The sequence below is a fragment of the Schistocerca nitens genome, chromosome 2 (assembly GCF_023898315.1).
Source record: "Schistocerca nitens isolate TAMUIC-IGC-003100 chromosome 2, iqSchNite1.1, whole genome shotgun sequence".
Lineage (NCBI taxonomy): Eukaryota > Metazoa > Arthropoda > Insecta > Orthoptera > Acrididae > Schistocerca > Schistocerca nitens.
Window position 1 is genome coordinate 303,270,842 of NC_064615.1, and position 25,953 is coordinate 303,296,794.

General features: G+C 44.7%; 1 protein-coding gene and 1 non-coding gene across 2 annotated transcripts in view; both read right to left on the reverse strand.

Moving 5' to 3' along the window:
* The window catches only part of LOC126236062 (uncharacterized), a 512,087-nt gene that overhangs the window by 297,638 nt on the left and 188,496 nt on the right, over window positions 1–25,953 (reverse strand). The gene's annotated exons all lie outside the window — the stretch shown is intronic.
* Window positions 24,466–24,540, reverse strand: Trnas-uga (transfer RNA serine (anticodon UGA)). Its single transcript has one exon. It is a non-coding gene; the product is annotated as a tRNA-Ser (tRNA).

Sequence of the window (25,953 nt, forward strand, 5' to 3'; positions counted from 1 at the left end):
AGAGTTTCGACAACAGGGTATCAAAAATAAAGCTGGAAAAGAAAACACGGAGAGATGTCCCTACACATACAAGGGGCTGTCTGGTGATACTACGCCATCAAATAATATCGTGTAACGCTCCTCAAGGACTCCATTTAGATGATGTCTGAGGATTAAAGCGTGCGGATATCTGCCTCAGTAGCCTCGTAATACCGACAATGGAACGCCACCACCTGAATCCACACTGAAAGCGCCTGAGGAGTTGTATGTATCCTCAACTCCGAACTAGCAATAAGTGGTGGACAGCCTTCCTAAAGTCTACGGAATGAGCCACTAGTGTGACAGCTACTGACAGGAACGGCGCTTCTCATATGAATTGCCAATGGAATTGCGTAGTCCATTGCTAATAATCACGATAAACATCGTGAAATAAAGCGAGATCTGCTCACATTTCTATCAAAAAAAAATAAAATTATATATTCACAATTTCGCCTTTTACAGGTTTCCAATTAACTATTTATTTCTGTTCAAGGATTCACCTATGCCATAGAATCAGTAAAAGAGAAACAACTTCAACAGGTATTTTAAAACTGTACTGTTACCTGCCAAACGTTTCGCTTCCGTGGTCAGACTATTAAAAACTTTTAAAGCTGTGAATGGAAAAACAAGAATGGAGCGCACAGTTTAGAAAAACTCCTACTGTTCAATCTATACAGCGAAGAAGCCTTGACAGAAATAAAAGAAGTGTAAACAAAGTTCAGGGAGAGAGAATACGGTATCGCGGTTTTAAGGCTTTTTGGCATTTATTGCATTCAATTTACAATGATAAATAATACATCAAAACGCAAACAGCGATGTTTGTATACCTGTACATATGCATATGTTTCCCGTGTCTTCCGTTGGCACGCTCTAGTAGCAAAGATGGCAACTAGTGAACAGAAAGATTTCTGTGTTTTCAGCTTGAAAGGACTGAAGCTGTTGTTACAGTGCAATGTGCATTCCGTATTAAGTTCCTTTATAACTCCCTAGGCGATAATAACATCCGCAGATAGATCATCAGTTTGAAGACACCGCCTGTCCTTGTAATGGGAAGAGTATGAGCTGACGATCAGTGAATGAAGAACTTGCTGAAAGCGTGAGAGTCTTTCACGATTAACCCAAGAAATCATTTCGGAAGGCTAGTGGTGAATTATCAATTCCAGTGATGTCTGTGTTTAGATTTTTAAGGAGATGCTTACAGCTACATTCTTATCGTCGCAGTTGCTACAATCTCTAAAGCCTGCAGACTACTGTTTACGTGCCAGCTGTGCAAATGGAATGTTGGCCACGATGATGACGCTTTTCTGCATTGTGTCGTCTTCAATGATGAATCGACGTGTGACCTAAGTGAAAATGTGCACACACATAATGTGTGCATCTGTATGTCAAAAAATCCCCACGAGATGGTACAGTAACAACGATACTCCCGTAAATCCAATGTTGTTTTTTACTATGTCCCGGAAGAAACGTTATGGACCTTCCTTTTCCGGTGAAGTGACTCTAACTGGTGTTTCTTTTCTTGATCCGCTGGGACTATGGCTCTTTCCTCATTTAGAAGAAGCTGAAGCACAGAACTTTATTTGGCAGCGAGATGGTGCGCCGCCTCACTGGCATAACTCAGTACGCGATTGATTCAGCGACGACGTGGCCGATCGCTGGATTGACTGCAAGGGGCTGGCTGACAGAAATTCTTTTAACTGGCGTCCATGTTCACACATGATCTGACATCATACGATTTTTACCTTGGAGGGTTTATTAAAGATCATGTGTATGCGCCTCCGCTACCAGCTGATCTTCCCGATCAAAGAAACAGGGTTGAAGCAGTTGCTGCAACAATTACTCCAGAAACACTGATCAACATTTGGGAAGAATGGTTCTTATATTGGACAGTAGTAAGAAAAACTGTTTAAGTTGTATTTTCGTTGATGTATTATTTATAACTATAAATTGAACGTAATAAATGCTACAAAGCCTTAAAACACCGATATTCATTTTGAGACACCTGGTATAAGTGATAAGATTCTTTGATGACATTTCTATCCTCAGTGAAACCGAGGAAGATCTGCACCATCCACTGAATGGGACGAACAGTCTAATGACTACAAATTAACTATAGATCGGCAGTAAACTGAAGAAAGACAACAGGGATGAAGAGTAGCAGAAATGAAATTACAGACATACTTAACGTCAGGATTGAGGACCACGAAGCAAATGAAGTGAAGGAGTTCTGCAGCCTTTTAAGCAAAATAACGAATGATGGGCGAAAAAACAGAATGTACACTCCTGGAAAAGGAAAAAAGAACACATTGACACCGGTGTGTCAGACCCACCATACTTGCTCCGGACACTGCGAGAGGGCTGTACAAGCAATGATCACACGCACGGCACAGCGGACACACCAGGACCCGCGGTGTTGGCCGTCGAATGGCGCTAGCTGCGCAGCATTTGTGCACCGCCGCCGTCAGTGTCAGCCAGTTTGCCGTGGCATACGGAGCTCCATCGCAGTCTTTAACACTGGTAGCATGCCGCGACAGCGTGGACGTGAACCGTATGTGCAGTTGACGGACTTTGAGCGAGGGCGTATAGTGGGCATGCGGGAGGCCGGGTGGACGTACCGCCGAATTGCTCAACACGTGGGGCGTGAGGTCTCCACAGTACATCGATGTTGTCGCCAGTGGTCGGCGGAAGGTGCACGTGCCCGTCGACCTGGGACCGGACCGCAGCGACGCACGGATGCACGCCAAGACCGTAGGATCCTACGCAGTGCCGTAGGGGACCGCACCGCCACTTCCCAGCAAATTAGGGACACTGTTGCTCCTGGGGTATCGGCGAGGACCATTCGCAACCGTCTCCATGAAGCTGGGCTACGGTCCCGCACACCGTTAGGCCGTCTTCCGCTCACGCCCCAACATCGTGCAGCCCGCCTCCAGTGGTGTCGCGACAGGCGTGAATGGAGGGACGAATGGCGACGTGTCGTCTTCAGCGATGACAGCCGCTTCTGCCTTGGTGCCAATGATGGTCGTATGCGTGTTTGGCGCCGTGCAGGTGAGCGCCACAATCAGGACTGCATACGACCGAGGCACACAGGGCCAACACCCGGCATCATGGTGTGGGGAGCGATCTCCTACACTGGCCGTACACCATTAGTGATCGTCGAGGGGACACTGAATAGTGCACGGTACATCCAAACCGTCATCGAACCCATCGTTCTACCATTCCTAGATCGGCAAGGGAACTTGCTGTTCCAACAGGACAATGCACGTCCGCATGTGTCCCGTGCCACCCAACGTGCTCTAGAAGGTGTAAGTCAACTACCCTGGCCAGCAAGATCTCCGGATCTGTCCCCCATTGAGCATGTTTGGGACTGGATGAAGCGTCGTCTCACGCGGTCTGCACGTCCAGCACGAACGCTGGTCCAACTGAGGCGCCAGGTGGAAATGGCATGGCAAGCCGTTCCACAGGACTACATCCAGCATCTCTACGATCGTCTCCATGGGAGAATAGCAGCCTGCATTGCTGCGAAAGGTGGATATACACTGTACTAGTGCCGACATTGTGCATGCTCTGTTGCCTGTGTCTATGTGCCTGTGGTTCTGTCAGTGTGATCATGTGATGTATCTGACCCCAGGAATGTGTCAATAAAGTTTCCCCTTCCTGGGACAATGAATTCACGGTGTTCTTATTTCAATTTCCAGGAGTGTAGAAGCACACAGGCAATGAGAGCTGACAGAGGACTGCTTCTAACAAGGTTAATTAGTGGAAGAAGTTTATGAAGATGTGCGCTTGGAGCACGGTATTGTATGACAGTGAATCATAGCTTGTGCGAAAACCCGAATAGAAGAGAGTGGAAGAGTTGCAGATGCGCTGCTACGGAAGTATGTTGAAAAGTAGGTGGGCTGGTAAGATAAGAAATGGGGTTCACCACAGAATCCGCGAGGTGGGAAACATGTGGAAAACGTCGACATGAAGGAAGGATATGTCTTAGGAAATCAAAGAATATCTACCATGGTGCTTGAGGGACTGTAGAGGGTAGAAAGTGTAAGGGAAGACAGATGCTGGATTGTATCCAACAAATAACTAAAGACATTTTGTGTGGGTGTTACTCTGATTGCGAGATTAAGAGGTTGATAGAGGTGAGGAACTTGTGGCGGGACGCATCAAACCTGTCAGAAGACTGACGAAATTTATATCAACGAATAAATACAGTTTGTTCGACGTCGTAGTTAATAATTTCAATTGCGTAAACAATCAGTAATGCAAATTTCAGTTGGAAAGATGTGCAGTTTGTTGTGGGACATCGTGGAATATTCCCTATGAAGCCCTGTAGTACCACAAAGTTCCGATAGGTGGCGGCACGAATCGTAGCCATCACAGCAGCATCTGTAACGGAAGTGTGTTCCAAGCAGAGAGCTGTCATTGAGTTTCTTTTGGCGGAAAACCAGGACATCTCCGATATTCATAGGCGCTTGGAGAATGCCTACGGACGCCTGGCAGTGACCAAAAGCACGGCGAGTCGTTGAGCGAGGCATCTGTCACCATCGCAACAAGGTCGCGGAAACCTCTCCGATCTCCCAGGTGACGGCCGGCCGCACACAGCTGTGACCCCTGCGATCTGGGAGCGTCCGGACACTCAGTCGAGGTGACAAATCACTATGGAACGCCTCGCTGCTCGACTGGAGGTCTCTGTTGGTAGTGCTGACACACTCGTCCACCAATTAGGGTACTCAAAGATGTGCAGCCGCTGGATTCCTCGCCGCATAACATGACACCATAAAGAGCAACACAGGACCATCTGTGCGGAATTGCTTACGTGTTACGACGCTGATCATGACATTTTTTTCTTCTTTTTGTCGAATATCGTCACAGGTGATGAAACATGGGTTCATGACTTCGAGGCGGAAACAAAACGACAATGCGTGGAGTGGCGCCACAATCACATCGGCTCCGAGGAAAACGCCGGTAAACTCATGGCGACGGTTTTCTGGGGCTCTGGAGGACTTATTCTGTTTGATGCGCTCACTCACATTGTAACGATCAACCCTGAAGTGCGTATGTGCTGCCGTCAGGAAACTGAAGAAACGACTTCAGCGTACTGGTCGCCACAAAAATGCAAACGAACTTCTCCTTGACTGCGCAAGGCCCCACATGAGTCCGCGCACCCGAGAGGAGCTAACAAAGTTTGTTGAATTTTGTCATTTTCAGGATATTGAGGGGCGATCTGTTTGAATCGTTAAAAACCATTCAAAAGTCAAGATCGCATGAAATGCGAGCTTGGCTTTTGATTGGTTTTTAACAGTCACAAAACTTCATTGGATTGTTTTTCGTCATCCGTCCTAGAGCCAGAATCTCACACCTTCCGTCTTTCATGTGTGTGGTCCAATGAAGGATGCACTCCGAGGAAAGCAATGCGTCGATGATGGGGAGGTTACTGATGCACCATAACGTTGGCTCCGAAGTCTACCAATAGTGTGATACAAATCGGGCATACAACCCCTCCCAGTTCGACGGCGTAAGACTGTGGCACTGAATGTAGAATACGTTGAAAACTAGGGTTCTGTAACCAGATCAGTGGGGCACAATATGGCGTATTGTAATTCTGAATAAAACCAACCTGCTTTCATAAAAAAAGTGTTGCATTATTTAATGAACGCCCCTCCTACTTGTGTGAATCTCACACAAATTCTAATTGTTGTCTTTCCCGTCCTGACTACTCGTCAAATCCAGCGATATAGCCTTACAGTTATGTGTATTTATCCGACACCTTCTAGAAAACTGGAGTGACCTGCATTTTTTTCCCATCGCTAGGTACTTTCCATTGCTGCAGCGACCTACGAGAAACTACAGATGAGACGGGAGCAAGCTCCCTCTTTGCCGTGTTGCCTGATGATCCTCCCCCGGTCCAGCGGCACGTCTGGCTTTTCCGCCTTGCGGTGAGGATGTCCCAGGAAGGCGGTGAGTCACGCGGTCGGCCAGCCGCAGGGGCCGCGCTCGTATCTGGCGCGGGGCCTTGTCCCAGTCCTGTCCAGGCCAGGCCAGGCCTACCAGCTGAGCAGCACCAGGACGTACAGTAGGTGTCCTCGCACACCGCTCCACGCGCAGCGCAGGGCCGCGCCGTGTGCGGTCGGTCAAGGCGCTGCGGTAGCGTTGTGCTCCGTCGCGTCCGACAACTGAGAGAGGCGCGAGCTGTTTCACGGGCTGTCCTCCGAGCCCAAGAACCATCGTCCGCAGCTCGCGGTCTAGTGGCTAGCGTTGCTGACTCTGGATCACGGGCTCCCGGGTTCGATTCCCCGCAGTGTTGCGGATTTTCTCCGCCCAGGGACTGGGTGTTTGTGTTCTCCTCATCATTTCATAATCATTCGTGGTAATGGCGAGACTGGACTGTGTAAAGATTGGGAACTTGTACGGGCGCTGATAACCATGCAGTTGAGCGCCCCACAAACCAAACATCATCACCAAGAACTATCCCTTTTGGGTAATAACGAATAAAGCGTAAACTAATAACCAAACTACCGGCACATTCGAACAGAGCACCTTCGCAGATGTGTAACCCGCTCGGTGGATCAACAGCGTAACCCAAGAGTCAGTTAAATTTGAAAATGCACTAATTCATGGAATATTGTACACTACTGGCCATTAAAATTGCTACACCAAGAAGAAATGCAGATGATAAACGGGTATTCATTGGACAAATATATTATACTAGAACTGACATGTGTTTACATTTTCACGCAATTTGGGTGCATAGATCCTGAGAAATCAGTACCCAGAACAACTACCTCTGGCCGTAATAACGGCCTTGATAGGCCTGGGCATTGAGTCAAACAGATCTTGAATGGCGTGTACAGGTACTGTTGACCATGCAGCTTCAACACGATACCACAGCTCATCAAGAGTAGTGACTGGCGTTTTGTGACGAGCCAGTTCCTCGGCCACCATTGACCAGACGTTTTCAATTGGTGAGAGATCTGGAGAATGTGCTGGCCAGGTCATCAGTCGAACATTATCTGTATCCACAAAGGCCCGTACAGGACCTGCAACATGCGGTCGTGCATTATCCTGCTGAAATGTACGGTTTCGCAGGGATCGAATGAAGGGTAGAACCACGGGTCGTAATACACCTGAAATGTAACGTCCACTCTTCAAAGTGCCGTCAATGTGAACAAGAGGTGACCGAGACGTGAAACCAATGGCACCCCATACCATCACGCTGCGTGATACGCCAATATGGTGATGACGAATACACGCTTCCAGTGTGCGTTCACCGCGATGTCGCCAAACACGGTTGCGACCATCATGATGCTGTAAACAGAACCTGGATTCATCCGAAAACATGACGTTTTGAGATTAGCGCACCCCGGTTCGTCGTTGAGTACACCATCGCAGGCGCTCCTGTCTGTGATGCAGCGTCAAGGGTAGCGGCAGCCATGGTCTCCGAGCTGATAGTCCATGCTGCTGCAAACGTCGTCGAACTGTTCGTGCAGATGGTTGTTGTCTTGCAAACGTCCCCATCTGTTGACTCAGGGATCGAGACGTGGCTGCACGATCCGTTACAGCCTTGCGGATAAGATGCCTGTCATCTGGACTGCTAGTGATACGAGGCCGTTGGGATCCAGCACGATGTTCCGTATTACCCTCCTGAACCACCGATTCCACAGTCTGCTAACAGTCATTGGGTCTCGACCAACGCGACCAGCAATTTCGCGATACGATAAACCACAATCGCGATAGGCTACAACCCGACGTCTACCAAAGTCGGAAACGTGATGGTACGCATTTCTCCTTCTTACACGAGGCATCACAACAATGTTTCACCAGGCAACGCCGGCAAACTGCTGTTTGTGTATGAGAAATCGGTTGGAAACTTTCCTCATGTCAGCGCGTTGTAGGTGTCGCCACCGGCGCCAACCTTGTGTGAGTGCTCTGAAAAGCTAATTGTTTGCATATCACAGCATCGTCTTCCTGTCGGTTAAATTTCCCATCTGTAGCACGTCATCTTGGTGGTGTAGCAATTTTAATGGCCAGTAGTGTAGGTATATAAGTGAAAATCGACAAACATGTTTGAAATGACCTGGGGTTTTATTGAAACCAAAAACGAATGCAAGAACCGACCAAGAGATGACGCTAGACAGCAACATGTTGGTGACGTTGAATGAGTATCGTGTATAACATGAGCGGTAGTGAGAGAGGGACTCAGATCATCCCTAGAGTGGCTGATAAACACCTGCTGGAATGTACGACTTTTATGCACGTTGGCGCTCCACACCATATTGATACGTGATGAAGATCTCCTGCGTACATCGTTTGGTGAGGACCGCGTGCTGAGCCACTTCCATCATATGCTTGGCCTTCCAGGTTCCCAGACCGCAGTCCGTGTGATTATTGGTTGTGGACTTACCTGAAGTCGCAAGTATACCGCGATAGTCCGACCTCATTAGAGATGGTAAAAGACAACATAATACGGCAGTTTCTCACCATACACACTGACATGTTTAGCAGTACTGTTGACAACGTTGTCCCTCGACTGCAGGTATCGTCGATGAGTGACGGTCGACATGCTGAGCGCCTATTATAAGGCACATCGTCGTCGCTAAAAATCGCTTGTATCATATGAAACGACATCTGTTGGACTTTCTGTGTACATGTTTTTGCTTTCAGTAAAACTCCATGTCGATTCAAGCATAGGTTTGTCAATTTTTACCTCTCTACCTACTTTATTCCGTGAAGTACTGAATTTTCAAACGTTAACGGACCTTTATGCCACCCTCGCCCCGTATGTTACTAAACGACTAACCTGGTCCCATTTCCAGGCTGCCTACCTCACAGCTTCGAGCGGCAGCAAAAATTCGGATTCAAATATGTTATATAAGTATTAACGAAATTTAAAAATTTAAAATACTGTCACAATCTCCTCATAAAGACGTATAAGCGTATGCTAAAAGTATAGCACAGTAAAGCAAGTATTACAGCTAGATACTGTGTACGTGTCTTGACGCAGAGTAACTCACGCCGCGCAGATCACGCAGAATATGTTGTACATCCACTGTCAGAGAAGGAGAGCACTGACTATAAACCTTACATATAATTTCAAATGAATGTTCAAACTGTGTGTGAATTCCTTAGGGACCAAACTGCTGAGGTTATCGGTCCCTAGACTTACACACTACTTAGACCAACTTTAACTTATGATAAGAACAACACACACACCCATGCCAGAGGAAGGACTCGAACCTCCGGCGGGAGGGGCCGCGCAATCTGTGACATGGCGCCTCAAACCGCGCGGCCACTCCGTGCGGCTATTTCAAACGATTTCGAACCTTTCTCTGCCTGACACCTTCCACAAAATAATGATAGAAGAAAAGTTTATCGCTTACTAAATTTTCGCTGTTCGAGCAGTTAAACTCCAGCGTCAGACTTTACCTTATTACTTCTTCACCATCGACTCTATTCGCAACACATTTTTGCAGACAGAGCCCACACATGCCGCTGAATGTATTCGCAACGTTATATTACAGTTCGGCACACAGTTCAGGAGATATGACGTCACAAACATTGAATACGTGAAAAAGTTGATTTTGCTTAAAACTGAATGCAAATTACCCAGCTTATACTCATTCAGTGTTTGATGATGAGAACACGTGAAGAGTCCCAACAGACCTTTTCTAAACTTCTTCTCGCGTACATATTAGGTTTGGAGCTGTTTTATAGATGGGAATTCGATTCTAAGGCGAATCACGCGAATGTTCAACAGCAGTAAGATCGTGTGTGCCGCAAGCCGCTCTTATAGGACCTCGAATGACCTCACTACACATAGAACATTTACCAGGAAGGATAAGCAGCATTCTAAGAGTGAAGGCTGACGATGCTGTTGTCTGCATGAAAGTGTCGTAGTTTCTCGACCGTAAGAAAACGCAAGAACATTTGCGCGCAATTCCCACTTGCCGTAGTGAACGACAGCTCTCTTTAAATATGGATAAATGCAAAGTAATGTCTATAACAAAGAGAAAGAACTGTATAGTACCAGATTACGAGATCAGCCGTGCACACCTTGAGCACATCAGTTTCCCAGTAATACCCAAGCCAGTATTAGGAAAACTGGTGCAATACTTGGTTTTGCTGGAAGGCTTCTGGGGAAGTGCAGTCGATCTGTAAAGTACCTCCAACACTACACAGCAGCAGATTGCTGTAGCGTTTGGGATCCATAGGTGTTGGGTTGTTTGGAGGAAGAGACCAAACTGCGATGTCATCGGTCTCGTTGGATTAGGGAAGGAAGGAGAAGGAAGTCGGCCGTGTCCTTTCAAAGGAACCATCCCGACATTTGCCTGGAGCGATTTAGGGAAATAACGGAAAACCTAAATCAGCGTGGCCGGACGCGGGATTGAACTGTCGTCCTCCTGAATGCGGCGAGTCCAGTGTGCTAACCACTGCGCCACCTCGTTCGGTAGGATCCTTAGGGCAAAGGTGCAGTACCAGATATGTAACGAGTACACAGACCCGCTGTGAGAATTGTTACTAGTCGGTATAGGCAATACGAACCTGTAAAGGAAAGGTTTGGGAAACTCAAATGGAAATTCTTGGAAGAAAGTCAACGTAGTTCTTGTGAAACCATATTTCGTAAGAAACTTTCTCATTCTCATATTTCGTAAATTTGGAGCGGAAGACCTTTCGACAGTTCTGCTGCCACTGCCGTATATCATCCGTACGCATCGCGAGAACCGCATGGTGGGTGGAGGTATTTCACGGTTCGTTTTATAGCTCTTGGGGTTGTAGGGGGCACTTAGTAGGTAAAGTTTTGATAAAATAAAAATTGTGATACAAAACTAGTTGAAGGTCGGATCACTTTCAAATTACCCACTTAAAGGTAGGGTGTTTAATGGTAAAGCTGCACATTGGGAATATCGAGAACGTTTTCCGAGTCGCCTCAGCGCATCACACACCATTACCAGCAGACTACAACAATGGCTGCGAGAGACTGGTACGCCCGCGACTAGGAGGGTTGCTGTGTTGTGTCGCCGACGCGCACCAGGGTTTGTGGACCGTTTTTGTGAAAGCGTGCATAGCGAGTACGCCCGGTGGCATGAACAGGAGGGTCGCCACGTGGAGCAGCTCCTCCAGAGCACACACGTCACAGCTCATTGTCTCTGCTGTGTGCGTTCAAATGGTTCAAACGGCTCTGAGCACTATGGGACTCAACTGCTGTGGTCATAAGTCCCCTAGAACTTAGAACTACTTAAACCTAACTAACCTAAGGACAGCACACAACACCCAGCCATCACGAGGCAGAGAAAATTCCTGACCCCGTCGGAAATCGAACCCGGGAACCCGGGCGTGGGAAGCGAGAACGCTACCGCACGACCACGAGATGCGGACTCTGCTGTGTGCGTACCGCAAGGCGAGAGAGTTGAAAATGATCCAATGTTCAAACTTGTTTTACATCCGAACAAGACATTTCCAGACATGGCTTCCTGAGGGATAAAATGAAATTTTCTAAGAGATAAAAACTAACGGGTTCGATTGTGTTGCAGTCCCGAAACTAAATTATTTTTAAAACGTAATTACTATTATTACTACTTCGTAAGGTTGTAATCCTGATCACATAGTTTACGAGTAATTACATTTTTTCCCAAATACTAGATAGGTGGGGAGGGGGGGGGGAGGGGGGATCTAGAGGAGAGCTGATGGGAAGAGCTTCTGGCCACTCCTTAAAAATGAATCGTGCCAGTTCCGTGAATAACGATGCTGACCGTGTCTCAATGGCACAAAGGCACAAGAAAAAGATGAATCAATTTGCTAAATTCAACGAAAAATATTATTGAGAGCGTGATTCTCAATTCATTCTCTGTGAACTGCAGTATATCTTTTGCAGTGCACGTTTTCTGGTATATTAGTGCAGTGGAAGAGCTCCCACTTAACAACGATGAGTGATCGTTGGAGGAATAGGTAAGTGTTTCCATCAGGCTCTCGTTAAAACGACAGCAGCTGCTATCTGTGGCTTGGGGAAATAACGGTGAACATTACAATCTTTAAAGTGACACCAAGCAGGAACCACTGTAGACAAGAAAGGCTATTACCGTGGAAGTGACACCCCCGAGCCGGCCTGTGTGGCCGAGCGGTTCTAGGCGCTTCAGTCTGGAACCGCGCGACCGCTACGTCGCAGGTTCGAATCCTGCCTCGGGCATGGATGTCTGTGATGTCCTTAGGTTAGTTAGGTTTAAGTAGTTCTAAGTTCTAGGGAACTGATGACCTCAGATGTTAAGTCCCATAGTGCTGTGAGAGCCATTTGAACCATTTTTTGACACCCCCGAAAAAATGCTTTACAAGGAAACCACCGCCCCCATTGATCAGGTACGCTCCTACTTGCATTGATTTCTGTATGAAAGAGTTGATGTATGGGTGACAACTTTCGTTCAATTTTAGTCCAGCTGCAGAGCAGTAGAAATACAGAGTTCGGTAGTAGCAGATTTTCTGCCTTGGAGGAGTGCCGTACGCTGCTGGTGATCCACAATTACTTATTGGACGTTGCGCGTGATTTGTTCTACGTAATAAATATGGTACAAAATCCTAAATCGTCTTTGATCTGTCCCAGGAGCGCCGTGAGTTTTGCTGGTGGAAGACGCACCATTTTAATCTGTCCCTGTCTCTGTACTCTATCTTCCCACAAAATTTCCAATATCTGACAGGTAAGGTGTCGTTACCCGACACCCGGCAGCTCTCCTGAAACTTCACATAACTATACGCCGGGAAATCCTTATACTATACAGCAACCATTTATTACTGGCATAGCGAAAATTAGACAACACTAACCAGATATTGTGGGAAAGCTTTGGCGCTGAATGGAGTTGGGATGCACAGTTCACGAAAATAAAATTATAACTTTATAAAAGATGAGGTAGAAACATTACTTTAGCATGTGACACTATCAGAAGGAAGCAAAGGTAATGATTTCATTCAACATAATAGAGACAAAATAGGGGCTATGTAGAAGGCACGACAACACAGCGTGCACACAATAATAGTTTTTGACTTACTGTCGTTCTGAACACTATTCAGAGTTAGTGAATGGGACTGCCACACCATGAAAAACTATAAACTCCATCCATTTGAATCTGCTTATTGCAATCAAGAATTTTCACATGTCAATCTGTATCAGCAGACACGATACTTCCAAGAAAGCACTTCATCAAACTTAAGCAGGAACAATAAGGAGAGCTCGACTTCGGTGATTATTTACTATATTCTGTTAGAAAAATATCGATTTTTTTCAAAGTTTATTGTCACCATTTATTGTGTGTTATCGCAGACGAAGCTACACTACATCCCCCAGACTGTGTTACCTGTCACTACATTTACTGTATCAACGATGTTACAGTCCACGTCATTCACAGATTCATTCGCGTTATCTGCAATAAATAAATAAATAATAGAGTAATTTGTCACTTTTAGTGGTTAATCAGTATTACATTTCAAGAGAAACAGTGGAACAAGAACTGAATCTTGTACCACACCCTATACCTGTTGTGTTGTTGTGGTATTCAGTCCAGAGACTGGTTTGATGCAGCTCTCCATGCTACTCTATCCCGTGCAAGCTTCTTCATCTCCCAGTACCTACTGCAACCTACATCTTTCTGAATCTATTTAGTGTATTCATCTCTTGGTTTCCCTCTACGATTTTTACCCTCCACGCTGCCCTCCAATTCTAAATTGATGCTGACCGCTGTGGCCGAGCGGTTCTAGGCGCTTCAGTACCGAACCGTTCTGCTGCTACGGTCGCAGGTTCGAATCCTGCCTCGGGCATGGATGTGTGTGGTGTCCTTAGGTTAGTTGGGTTTAAGTAGTTCTAAGTCTAGGGGACTGATGACCTCAGTCCCATAGTGCTTAGAGCCATTTGAACTAAATTGGTGATCCCTTGATGCCTCAGAACATGTCCTACCAACCGATCCCTTATTGTAGTCAAGTTGTGCCATAAATTTCTCTTCTCCCCAATTCTATTCAGTAGCTCCTCATTAGTTATGTGATCTACCCATCTAATCTTCAGCATTCTTCTGTAGCACACCCTATACCTTTATCCACACAACTATACAAAGTGGCCAGAAACAGTGTAAAAGCTTGTAAGGATGTTGCAGTGTAGGTTGTGCTGAGAAGTACGAGTTCAGAAAATAATTTGACACGTTACGCAGTTTCCGAGTTATACAGCAACCAGGCCGTTGCGCGGGCAAATTCAAGCGGCCCGCCAGAGAAGCTGTAGTTCAACGAGTCCTTCGTTTGATTTCGAAAAAACCGAACGAGAGAGTGATACAAAAATTGGACGCTGGACAGTAGTAAGGATCATATCCGAGCCATAGAGTGAGTAGCCTCGTGCTCTATCATCTATGCTTTGAGAACAAGTGAGGACAACTCTACACTATAGACAAAAAAAGAGGCTCCACAAAGAAATTATGTGAATGGGACGTAAATCGGTAGATGTGATGTACATGTACACACAAACAAGTGATCACAGTTTCAGAAAATTGTATGATTTATTCAAGAGAAAGAGCTTCACGAATTGAACAAGTCAATAACGCGTTTGCCACCTCTGGCCCTTATGAAAGCAGTTATACGGCTTTGCACCGATTGACAGTGTTGTTGGCTCTCCTCCTGAGGAATGTCATTCCAAATCCCGTCCAACTGGCGCGTTAGATCGTCAAAATTCCCAGGTAATTGTAGGGCTCTGCCCATAATGCCCCAAACATTCTAAGTTGGGGAGAGATCCTGCGGCGTGGCGGGGTTTTGAAATTCCGTGCTCCTATGCAGGCTGCAAATTAGAAATTCACCTACCTCAGAACGGCGTCTGCTCGATGTCCCTTCACTCGGCAACGTAGATACTTACAAGATAATGTAAAAGCAGCATTGGTAAAAAAACACCGTCTAATATCTACAATTACTGAGGCCGCGCAACTCTAATAATGAAATACAGTTCTGTAGAAAAACTGTCATTAAAATTTTATCGGGAAGTAAGATAATGGATTGGCTTCTGGAAAATAATGTCCGAAATTTCCAAAGAAAAATGTTTGTTTGTTCTTATAGCCAAAGAAACGGTACTATTCAGTTCACATTTAAACTATTGGTTATTTTCGCCAAGTTCACATTTCATACACTCATTTCACATGCCCAGCAGCCAGAAATCTGTCAAAATCCCACCCGAGTTCAAAAACGTTACCACAGTCATTAATTCCACCACTAACATGAGTTATTACATTCGGTCCTTCTGGTGGATTTCAAAAAAGAAATTGCTCGTCAAAACTGCTCAGTGGTTGAATACTGAAACACGCCACGCGGATACTATGAAGGCCAAATTTCACATGCGAATATTTGTCCAATTAAACAGTTGTAGAACTTCCGAACTTCACAAAACTGTCCATAACTACATCAGCGTAAGTCACGACACCTATCAAACGCGAGGGACTCAATATTCCTTCATGTTACACATAAAGAGAAATATCACATTTAACATGTCATTCCACGACAGAAGCTGGCGAGCGACTCCTCTCTTGCAGCCTCACTCCCAGTATAACTATCAGGTAACGAGCGGGAACCATCTCAGTTATGATTGGCTGATCATACTGACTGCCAATCAGAATCCTCGCTCATGATCATACTCGCGCCAAAACTGGTGTGCACCAATCCTTATATAAATACGCATTTGCGTCATTGTGACATACAAATATTAAAGTAATGTTTAATAAACGAAAACTAAAAGACAATAATTCTGAAAGTATTCTTTAGAAACAGATTTTACTCCAGCTGACTTTCTGGCTGCTCTGTTACAATAGCAATCACACTTAGACACATGTCATCAGCGAAGTGGGTAATTTCCCTATGAACATTTTCCCACGACAGGCTTGTGTAACTCTTGCAGGTTACTTAAGACGGTACATAATGCAACATTAAATTTTAATGAATTTTTCACGTACACACTCTCATTCACTGACATATACTCCCACAACAATATTAGACACCAATAATAATTTTGTATGATTTTTATATTACGAAAACGAAAAATAATTAAAATTTCAATATGAAAATCTCAGTTAACTAATTCTGCACACTTAGAGTTCTGTTTATGTTTTTAGATAATACCAAAAGATAAACCATTATATTTCCAAACTGAATTCAGTTCCCTAAGTGTCGGTTTTTCACTTTTTTAGCAATTTTTTCTATCTCTGAAACTATGATAGTTATAAAGTTTAAATTTGGATAAAATCTTCTCCTGAATGTCAAAAGGTAGTGTACCGATTTTGAAAATGATTGAATATTTAATATCATTTATTTAGATTCTTATAGGTGGTGAATGTACGCGTCCAGTCAGAGACATTGGATAGCTTTCCCACGGCAGGTAGTGACAGATGCAGGTGTGTCTCCCGGTTAGGTCGGCAGATGTCAGTTACATACAGCTAGCTATCCTAAGACAAAAGTTCGCTCGGAACAAACTTGCGACGCTACAATCCGGCGAACTTGCTGGTCAAGATAGGGATCACCGTGTGCAGATGAGCATTATGTTGCTGAAATGTACGCCCAGGATGACTTCACATGAAGAGCATCAAAACGGGACGTAAAACATCGTCGATGTACAGCTGCGCTGAAAGGGTGCCGCGGATGACAACCAAAGAGGTCCTGCTATGAAAAGAAATGGTACTCCAGAGCATCACTGCTGGTTGTTGTGCCGAATGGCGGCCCACAGTCAGCCTGGTATCCCACCGCTGTCTGGAGTGTCTCTAGATACCCCGCTGGTCATCGGAGCTCAGTTCGAAGAAGAACTCATCACTGAAGACAATTCTACTCCAGACAATGACATTCTGCCCCGATTAACAGCGAGATGCGTTTGGAGACGCTTCGGGAATCGGTGGGATAGAAAAGTATGCGCTTGATACAGTGGCCAGAGCGCAGTGACCAGTTTTCGTCCAAAGCGTTCGGCGAGTTCATTCTTTTGTTCAGAAGGGGAGACCGACAGTGTTTGATTCCTTTCGGCCGGTCGGAGATGACAGAATCGAGCAAACACCCTGCAGTTTCTCTAAAAGGATTTTACAGTGATAATTTGGTAAAAAAAATTCGTTTGTGCGTCACATACAGCTTTTATGTTACCTTCATCATAATGTGCTCATCATTTTGTTAATGGTTACAGTTATCGTGATTTCTGCATGGAAGTATGATACTGTGCGAAATTCGAAACAGTTTGCAGTGGAAAGAAGGGGTCGCTTTGATTTTGTCTTTGGTGCATATTACATAATATGTTGCTATGTACGAAACTTAGCTAATATGCAGAATTTTTCCTTTAGACTTGGGTGGAGGCCACTATCTATCACCAACCTCGCAGAAAATTGATCAGATCTACACTACTGGCCATTAAATTTGCTACAGAACGAATATGACGTGCTACAGACGCGAAATTTAACCGATAGGAAGAAGATGCTGTGATATGCAAATGATTAGCTTTTCAGAGCATTCACACAAGGTTGGCGCCGGTGGCGACACCTACAATTTGCTGACATGAGGAAAGTTTCTAACCTATTCCTCATACACAAACAGCAGTTGACCGGCGTTGGCTGGTGAAACGTTGTTGTGATGCCTCGTGTAAGGCGGAGAAATGCGTACCATTACGTTTCCGACTTTGATAAAGGTCGGATTGTAGCTTATCGTGATTGCGGTTTATCGTATCGCGACATTGCTGCTCGCGTTGGTCGAGATCCAATGACTGTTAGCAGAATATGGAATCCGTGGGTTCAGGAGGGTAATACGGAACACCGTGCTGGATCCCAACGGCCTCGTATCACTAGCAGTCGAGATGACAGGCATCTTATCCGCATGCCTGTAACGTATCGTGCAGCCACGTCTCGATTCCTGAGTCAAGAGATGGGGACGTTTGCAAGACAACAACCATGTGCACGAACAGTTCGACGACGTTTGCAGCAGCATGGACTATCAGCTCGGAGACCATGGCTGCGGTTACCCTCGACGCTGCATTACAGACAAGAGCGCCTGCGATGGTGTACTCAACGACGAACCTGGGTGCACGAATGGCAAAACGTCATTTTTTCGGATGAATCCAGGTTCTGTTTACAGCATCATGATGGTCGCATCCGTGTTTGGCGACATCGCGGTGAACGCACATTGGAAGCGTGTATTCGTCATCACCATATTGGCGTATCACGCAGCGTGATGGTATGGGGTGCCATTGGTTTCACGTCTCGGTCACCTCTTGTTCGCATTGACGGCACTTTGAAGAGTGGACGTTACATTTCAGATGTGTTACGACCCGTGGCTCTACACTTCATTCGATCCCTGCGAAACCCTACATTTCAGCAGGATAATGCACGACCGCATGTTGCAGGTCCTGTACGGGCCTTTCTGGATACAGAAAATGTTCGACTGCTGCCCTGACCAGCACATTCTCCAGATCTCTCACCAATTGAAAACGTCAGGTCAATGGTGGCTGAGCAACTGGCTCGTCACAACACGCCAGTCACTCCGTTTATCATCTGCATTTCTTCTTGGTGTAGCAATTTTAATGGCCAGTAGTGTAGTACACTCATTTACGGTCACTCGCGCCAGCGATAAAGCCAGAGTGAAATATCCACAACATTCCTCATATTTCATAAACAGTTTGAGATATCAAAATGACATTTTGGCAAATGATAGCAGTCAAAGAGGAGAGTATTTTTCCATATGCTTATTATGCAAAACTTCATTATCTACCGCCTATTCCACTAACTACAGACTTTTCGATGAAATAATGTAATTTTTAAGGGCCGTCGATGCCTGGCGAACGAGGAATCCTAGGGGCTTTAGAACAACGTAAGTGAAGACATTACAGAATTATTTCTGTATCGAGCAATATGCTTTTTCATAATTACAGACCTTACTTTTCCTCAGTTTTTCACTTAATAAACTTAACCGTTTCAGAATTCTCTCGCAATTGCATCTGCAGAATATGTTTTGGGAAAGGAAGCGGATTCTAACATGGCAACCAGAGAAATGTGTAAGTCTTACTCAAAATTTGCTGCTCATGACGCTTCTCTTTAAGTTACAAATAGTTAACAAGCCAGGTCACTTCTTTTATTGCATTTTTGCGGAATTCCTTTTAGATACTAAAAACCTAAGTGTAGGCATGGAGGGGCTCCATTTCACATTAAAAAAAAAAAAAAAGTGATAGTCGGCTGGACTTCGCCGTTTCTCCTGCAGCGCTTGGCATTTCCCCTACAGCGACTGCCTGCAACAGCCACCACTACCGCTCTACCCACACATGACCTGCCGATTGCGCATCTACTGGCAACGTTATCCTTCGTTGACTCTACCAACCTGTCACCCGCCATATGGCTCGACAATCAGTAGTGATAGTCATTGACCTAGCAATATGTCGACGGTATTTTATGCTTGAACTTTCTCATTTTGAGAGAACGGAAGAGCGACTTGCTTAATCAACATCCTATATCGCATAAAATATATTTAAGACAACCAATTTCAGCAGACTATGCTGTCATCTTCAGGTCTTAAAATCTTTTGCTGTAAAACACGTTCATTTTACGTTGACTTCACGCAAAAGATATCAAGTGGATAAAAATAGCATATTATAAAAGGTTTGTCGTCGCCAAAATATTTAAAAACGTAAAGTAACTTGTGCAACAGTCTATGTCCAAGTACATATCGCTCACAGTTCTTTGTTGCATCGTACAAACACAGTACACAGTAGCACAACTGTTTGCATATGCTGGGCATATTCTAAACAGTGTGAATCCACTTTAAATGGCGTATAAGGTACAAACCTTTTATAATGTGCTTGACATCATGTGCGTGAGGTCAGCGTGAAATGAACATGTTTCACAACAAAAGATTTCAAGACCTGAAGATGACAATATAGTCTGTTGAAACCGGTTGTCTTAAAAAAATATTTCATGTGACCTTGACTGTTGAATGTTTTGTAACTATTGATATTTTATGCCTCGTTTTGTTGCTCTTCAATGCAAGCCGTCCTGGACTCAAATTTTTAACAATATAATGGCCGCCACGCTCACACCGACATTTTCTACTGCTCTCTTCGTACTTGTCAAACCCTGCCTTGGCCAGCAGCGTTGCTGAATCTCTCCCCAACTGAGAACGCTTGCTTAATTATGGGCAGAGATCTCCAACCAGCTCGGGATTTTGACGATCTAACTTGCCAGTTGTACAGAATTTGGAATGGTATCCGTTAGAAGGGCATCCAACATCTCTGTCAATTTTTCTTGACTTGCTTAGTTCGTGAAGCTCTTGAATAAATTATCCACTTTTTCTGAAATTTTAATCATTTGTTTATCTGTACAAGTACATCATATCTGCCGATTTCCCCCGCATTCGGATAATTTCTGCGTGGCAAGTGCTTTTTTATAGATGGGTTTCTATCGATCTTTAAGAGCTGTTTTCTGAAGAATATAATAGACGATGGTATTAATAAGACATTGAAAAGCCCTGGATTACATAGGAAATCAAAAGTCATGTTGAAAGAAAAGGAATTTTTTTAAATGTTTAGGACAAACAAAGAAGTAGGACTGATTACATATCACAAAAAGTTTGCTGTCTTTTGAAAAATGATTAAAAATCAAAATGTTTAATGTTTGAAGATAAACATTCAGGTAATAAAATTAGATATATGTGGGCAATAAAAGAAAGAAGCAAATCAGGTAAGGAATATGGGGACTTTCCTATTAAAGAACACAGTTGAATGGTAAATGACAGCATGCAGGCAGATAAAGTATTTAATAACTACCGCCTTAAAGTAGCTCAGACGATTGGCATGGACAGTTCAAGTGATACGTAAATATAATATGCAAGAAGCAACGCCTCATACGTACATGTATATCACAAATAATCCATGCTCTGTCAAAGATTTTAAGAATGTAATCAACTCTCTCAAAACGAAAAAGTCACAAGTAATGGACAGTACATCCAGTAAAGTAAAGAAATCCCGTTCTTTAGAAACATGCACTGTATTTAATGGTATATGCACCACGTCAGGACCACAGAGTATATTTCCAGACAGACTTTAATATGGTATTGTCAGGCCCCTTTATAATAAGGGTAGTAAGAGAGATGATAATAATTCCCGACAAATCTCACTACTTATTGAACTTATCTCAAAACAAGATATTAAGTGAATCTCAGTTTGGATTTCATAAAGGCCGTAAGGTGTGGCCGAGCGGCTCTTTCGCTTCAGTCTGGAACCGCGCGACCGCTACGGTCGCAGGTTCGAATCCTGTGCCTCGGCCATGGTTGTGTGTGATGTTCTTAGGTTTGTTAGGTTTAAGTAGTTCTAAATTCTAGGGGACTGATGACCTCAGAAGTTAAGTCGCATAATGCTCAGAGCCATTTTGATTTCATAAAGGTTCCTCCATAGACGTGCTATTTTTCAGTTCAGTTTTTACTACGATTGTAAGGTAGACAACTTTCAGAGGTGGTAGTATGGACCGAAACAAGAAATAAAGTCTATTAAATGTGAGCTCGGAAATGCATGCCATAAGACCTATGGGATTTGTTCAGTAGAAGATATATGTTTCACAGTAGCGAATATGAACAATTGCTAATAGCTCCTCAGGTAGCCATGTTTACCAGACTTTTTTTCTTGTTCTGGTCCATAAACCATCGCTGAAAGTTGCCCATCTTACGATCTTAGCAACAATATGATCGGTACATGTTTTCCACTGTTAGGGATATCAGAACGATTTTCGCATGTAACTTTCCACTCCGCCATTTCCGGAGCAGGGTCCTTACCTCAAACTGAAGCATTTACCCTTCTGCGCCAACCGTAATAGTTTGTAGCATCATCACGGAATCACACTGTATATACGCCTGTCAGCTCCTAGTTGCTTCACATACTGATAGTCACCGATGTCTCCTGTATTAACTGCGGGCAGGCAATCTCGCTGTCGCTTAATACTGTAGTTATTTATTCAGGATATACGTTCATACGTCAGGCCCGATAGCAGTGTGGCACAAACTTGTCTTTAAACCATGCTTCTAATGGCTGCTAGAAGTCCTCGTTTTCTGTACAGAGAGCGCAATTGTCGTTTGCGGTGAGGTCTAGACCTCCATTTACTGTAACTGCTCACCGTAATATACAGCAGTTCTCGCCGTTTCTCTTTCGACGACGTTTTTAAGTCTTCAGCGTATTTCTTAACTTGCCTTCCTGACGGTTACACGTGTGCTATGCTTTAGGACATTAAAGTAATAGGTAAACTTGGTCTGACCCCACACCCAGAAATAAAAAGAATTTGACTACCTTCTGCTACTAACCCCGGTTTGCTTGCCACAGATTGTTCTCAAGACACTTTTTTTTCTACTCAGAGCAGCTCTCGCTCTTGTCTGGTGACCTTGGCGCAGCAAAGCACGCAACATGTTTACGTTCTGCTTTACCGTCCCGTCACGACCCACCGTGGCTCTTTGCTGTTTCCTTCTAGGATACCTATCTGCAGAAAAACTTTTCTTGTCTTATTTTTTTAAGAAATAACGTCTTAAGAGATATCCGAGCCACATTCTCCTCTTCTTTGTGCAATTGTTTCGCTGTTGCTATTCCAAAGAAATACTTCTAGTTATAAACCCTGGAATGACTGCAAGCCAGCAAACACAAGTTGTTATTACTAGATGACGTGATTAACGGAAAGAGGAATAGTATTCCCCATAACCTATAAAGGGTCTCTCAGAGATTAAACAAGTTTTGATTATTTTTATATGTTCCATTGTCGCTGTTGGATTTGTAGGAGGGGCAACTCGCACAGTGGCGCGTGTCAACGGGCGATTAATATCCGTTGCGTACCGTAACAATTGCAAGTAAATATGTTTATAGAGTAAAACGTACGGCCCTTTCTAGTTAATAGAGGAGCAACAAAATTGTAATAATAAAAGATTCCCTATGTCTGCCCGAGGGAAAACTGGGACGCAATTCTACGACGGGCTTTCAATAAGTAATGCAACACATTTTTTTCTGAAAGCAGACTGGTTTTATTCAGTATACCAATACATCATATTATTCCCCAATATTTTGGGAACAAAACCGTATTTTTCAACAAAATCTCCGTTCAATGTGACGGCCTTATGTCACTTTGTTGGGCGGGCCTCTATGACCGCATGGTATCATTCTACGTAGAAGTCAACGAATTACTGCCTCAGTAACCTCCCCGTCATCCACGTAATGCGTCCCGCGGAGTACATCCTACATTGGGCAAACACATGGAAGTCGGAAGGTGCGAGATCCGGGCCGTGGGATGGATAAGGTTCAAATGGTTCAAATGGCTCTGAGCACTATGGGACTTAACATCTGTGGTCATCAGTCCCCTAGAACTTAGAACTACTTAAACCTAACTAACCTAAGGACATCACACACATCCATGCCAGAGGCAGGATTCGAACCTGCGACCGTAGCAGTCGCGCGGTTCCGGACTGAGCGCCTAGAACCGCGAGACCACCGCGGCAGGCGTGGTGGATGAGGAAGAACAGTGCAATGAAGTTGTGTGAACTCATCTAGCCGCGCGGGATTAGCCGAGCGGTCTAGGGCGCTGCAGTCATGGACTGTAAGGCTGGTCCCGGCGGAGGTTCGAGTCCTCTATCGGGCATGGGTGTGTGTGTTTGTCCTTAGGATAATTTAGGTTAAGTAGTGTGTAAGCTTAGGGACTGATGACCTTAGCAGTTAAGTCCCATAAGATTTCACACACATTTTGAACATTTGAACTAATCTCGGGTGCGCATATTTGTATCAGACCTTGCGTTGTCACGGAGAAGGAGAAATTCGTTTGCACTTTCGTGACGATGAACACGCTGAAATCGTTTCTTCAGTTTCCTGAGGGTAGCACAGTACACTTCAGAGCTGATCGTTGCACCATGGGAAAGGAAATTAAACAGAATAACCCCTTCAGAGTCCCAAAAGACCGTCACCATGACTTCGCTGGCTCAGTGTGCGGCTTTGAACTTTCTCTTCGGAGGATAGGTGGTGTGGCGCCTCTCCATAGATTGGCACATTCTCTCCGGTTCGAGGTGATGAACTCATGATTCATCGCCTGTGACGATGTTCGGCAAAAAATTGTCAAGGTGAGCTTCGTAACGTGCAAGCAATGTCGCACAAATGGTCCTTCGTTGCTCTGTATGGCCTTCCTTCCGTTAGGGACGAGAAACCCAGCGGGAACACACATTTGGCTATCCCAACTGGTGGACAAGCTGTCAGCACTACCAACAGAGACTCCTAGTTGTGCAGCGAGGTGTTTGATTGTGATCCGTCGATCACCTCGAATAAGAGTTTATATGGATATGGTGTCTGTTCTTTCGAACATGACCGAAAGAACAGACGCCATTGATGACCTGCAGCCGTCTAGAACGGAATTAGAATTATATATTAATACCTTCAGCTGCTGACAGGCGTTGATATACAGTATATCAGCGGGGACAGGTGAAAATGCGTGCCCGGACCGAGACTCGAACCCGGGATCTCCTGCTTTCAAGGCAGACGCTCTATCCATCTGAGCCACCGAGGGCACAAAGGGTAGTGCGACTCCAGAGACTATCTCGTGCGCTCCTCCCGCGAGACCCACATTCTCACCTTGTATGTCCACGCACTACATTCGTAGTGTCCCTACCCAACACACTCATTACTCGTGGAAGACATTCTTACCAAGTCCCGTAAGAGTTCGGGTAATATGTAATAGAGCCAGATATTTTGGAGAGCGAAATCCAGTGGTCCCTTGAAAATATGGCTGATAACAAAACTAGTGGACATGATGAAATACCAGCAGAATTGTTTAAAGTCACTAGAAAGGATGCAGTGAAAGTGCTGCACTCAATATGTCAAAAAATATGGATCACACAGCAGTGGCCAGAAGACTGGAAAAGATCAGTATTCATCCCCATTCCAAAGAAGAGAAGTTCTAAAGAATGCTCAGATTGCCGAACAATCGCACTTATCTCACATGCTAGCAAAATCATGTTGAAAATCTTACAAAATAGATTTCGCCAATATCTAGATCGAGAGCTACCAGAAGAACAAGCTGGATTTAGGAAAGGAAGAGGAACTAGATATCAAATTGCTAACATTCTGTGGATTATGGATAAAGCAAGAGAATTCCAGAGAGATGTGTACCTCTGCTTTATTGACTACGCCAAAGCCTTTGACTGCGTCGATCACAACAAATTATGGAACGTACTGAAAAACATGGGTGTACCAGATCTCCTCATTCATCTGATACGGAGTTTATACCTAGACCAAGAAGCCACGGTGAGAACTATGTATGGAACAACGAAATGGATAAAGATTCAGAAAGGGGTCCGGCAAGGCTGCATACTGTCACCGTACTTATTCAATCTGTATGCAGAACATGTTACGAGGAATGCGAGGCTAGATGAAGGAGAAACAGGAATTAAAATAGGTGGAATAAATGTAAACAACCTCAGGTACGCGGATGATGCGATCCTGTTGGCAGAAAGTGAAGAAGAATTGATAACACTCCTGCTGAAGGTGAAAGACGAAAGTGAAAAGGCCGGTCTTAGGCTGATGGGAAGTAAACGAAAATTATGGCAACTACACCTACCAATTCGTGGGATATAGCAGGAGAAACCATGGAGGTAGTGACCACATTCAGTTATCTCGGTTCCCAGATCTCTGCTGCTGACGACTGCAGCCATGAAATCCGGAGACGCCTGTTGCTCGGTAGACAGGCGATGTCAAACCTTGACAAGGTTATAAGGTCCAGAGATATAACACTAGCAACAAAGATCCGTATTGTGAGGGCTATGGTCTCTCCAGTTGTGATGTATGGAAATGAGACCTGGACCACTAGAAAGGCTGAACGGCGAAGAATTGACTCCTTCGAATTGTGGTGTTGGAGGAAACTTCTTAGAGTTTCATGGACTGCAAAGAGAACCAACAGATCAATATTGGAGCAAATAAAACCA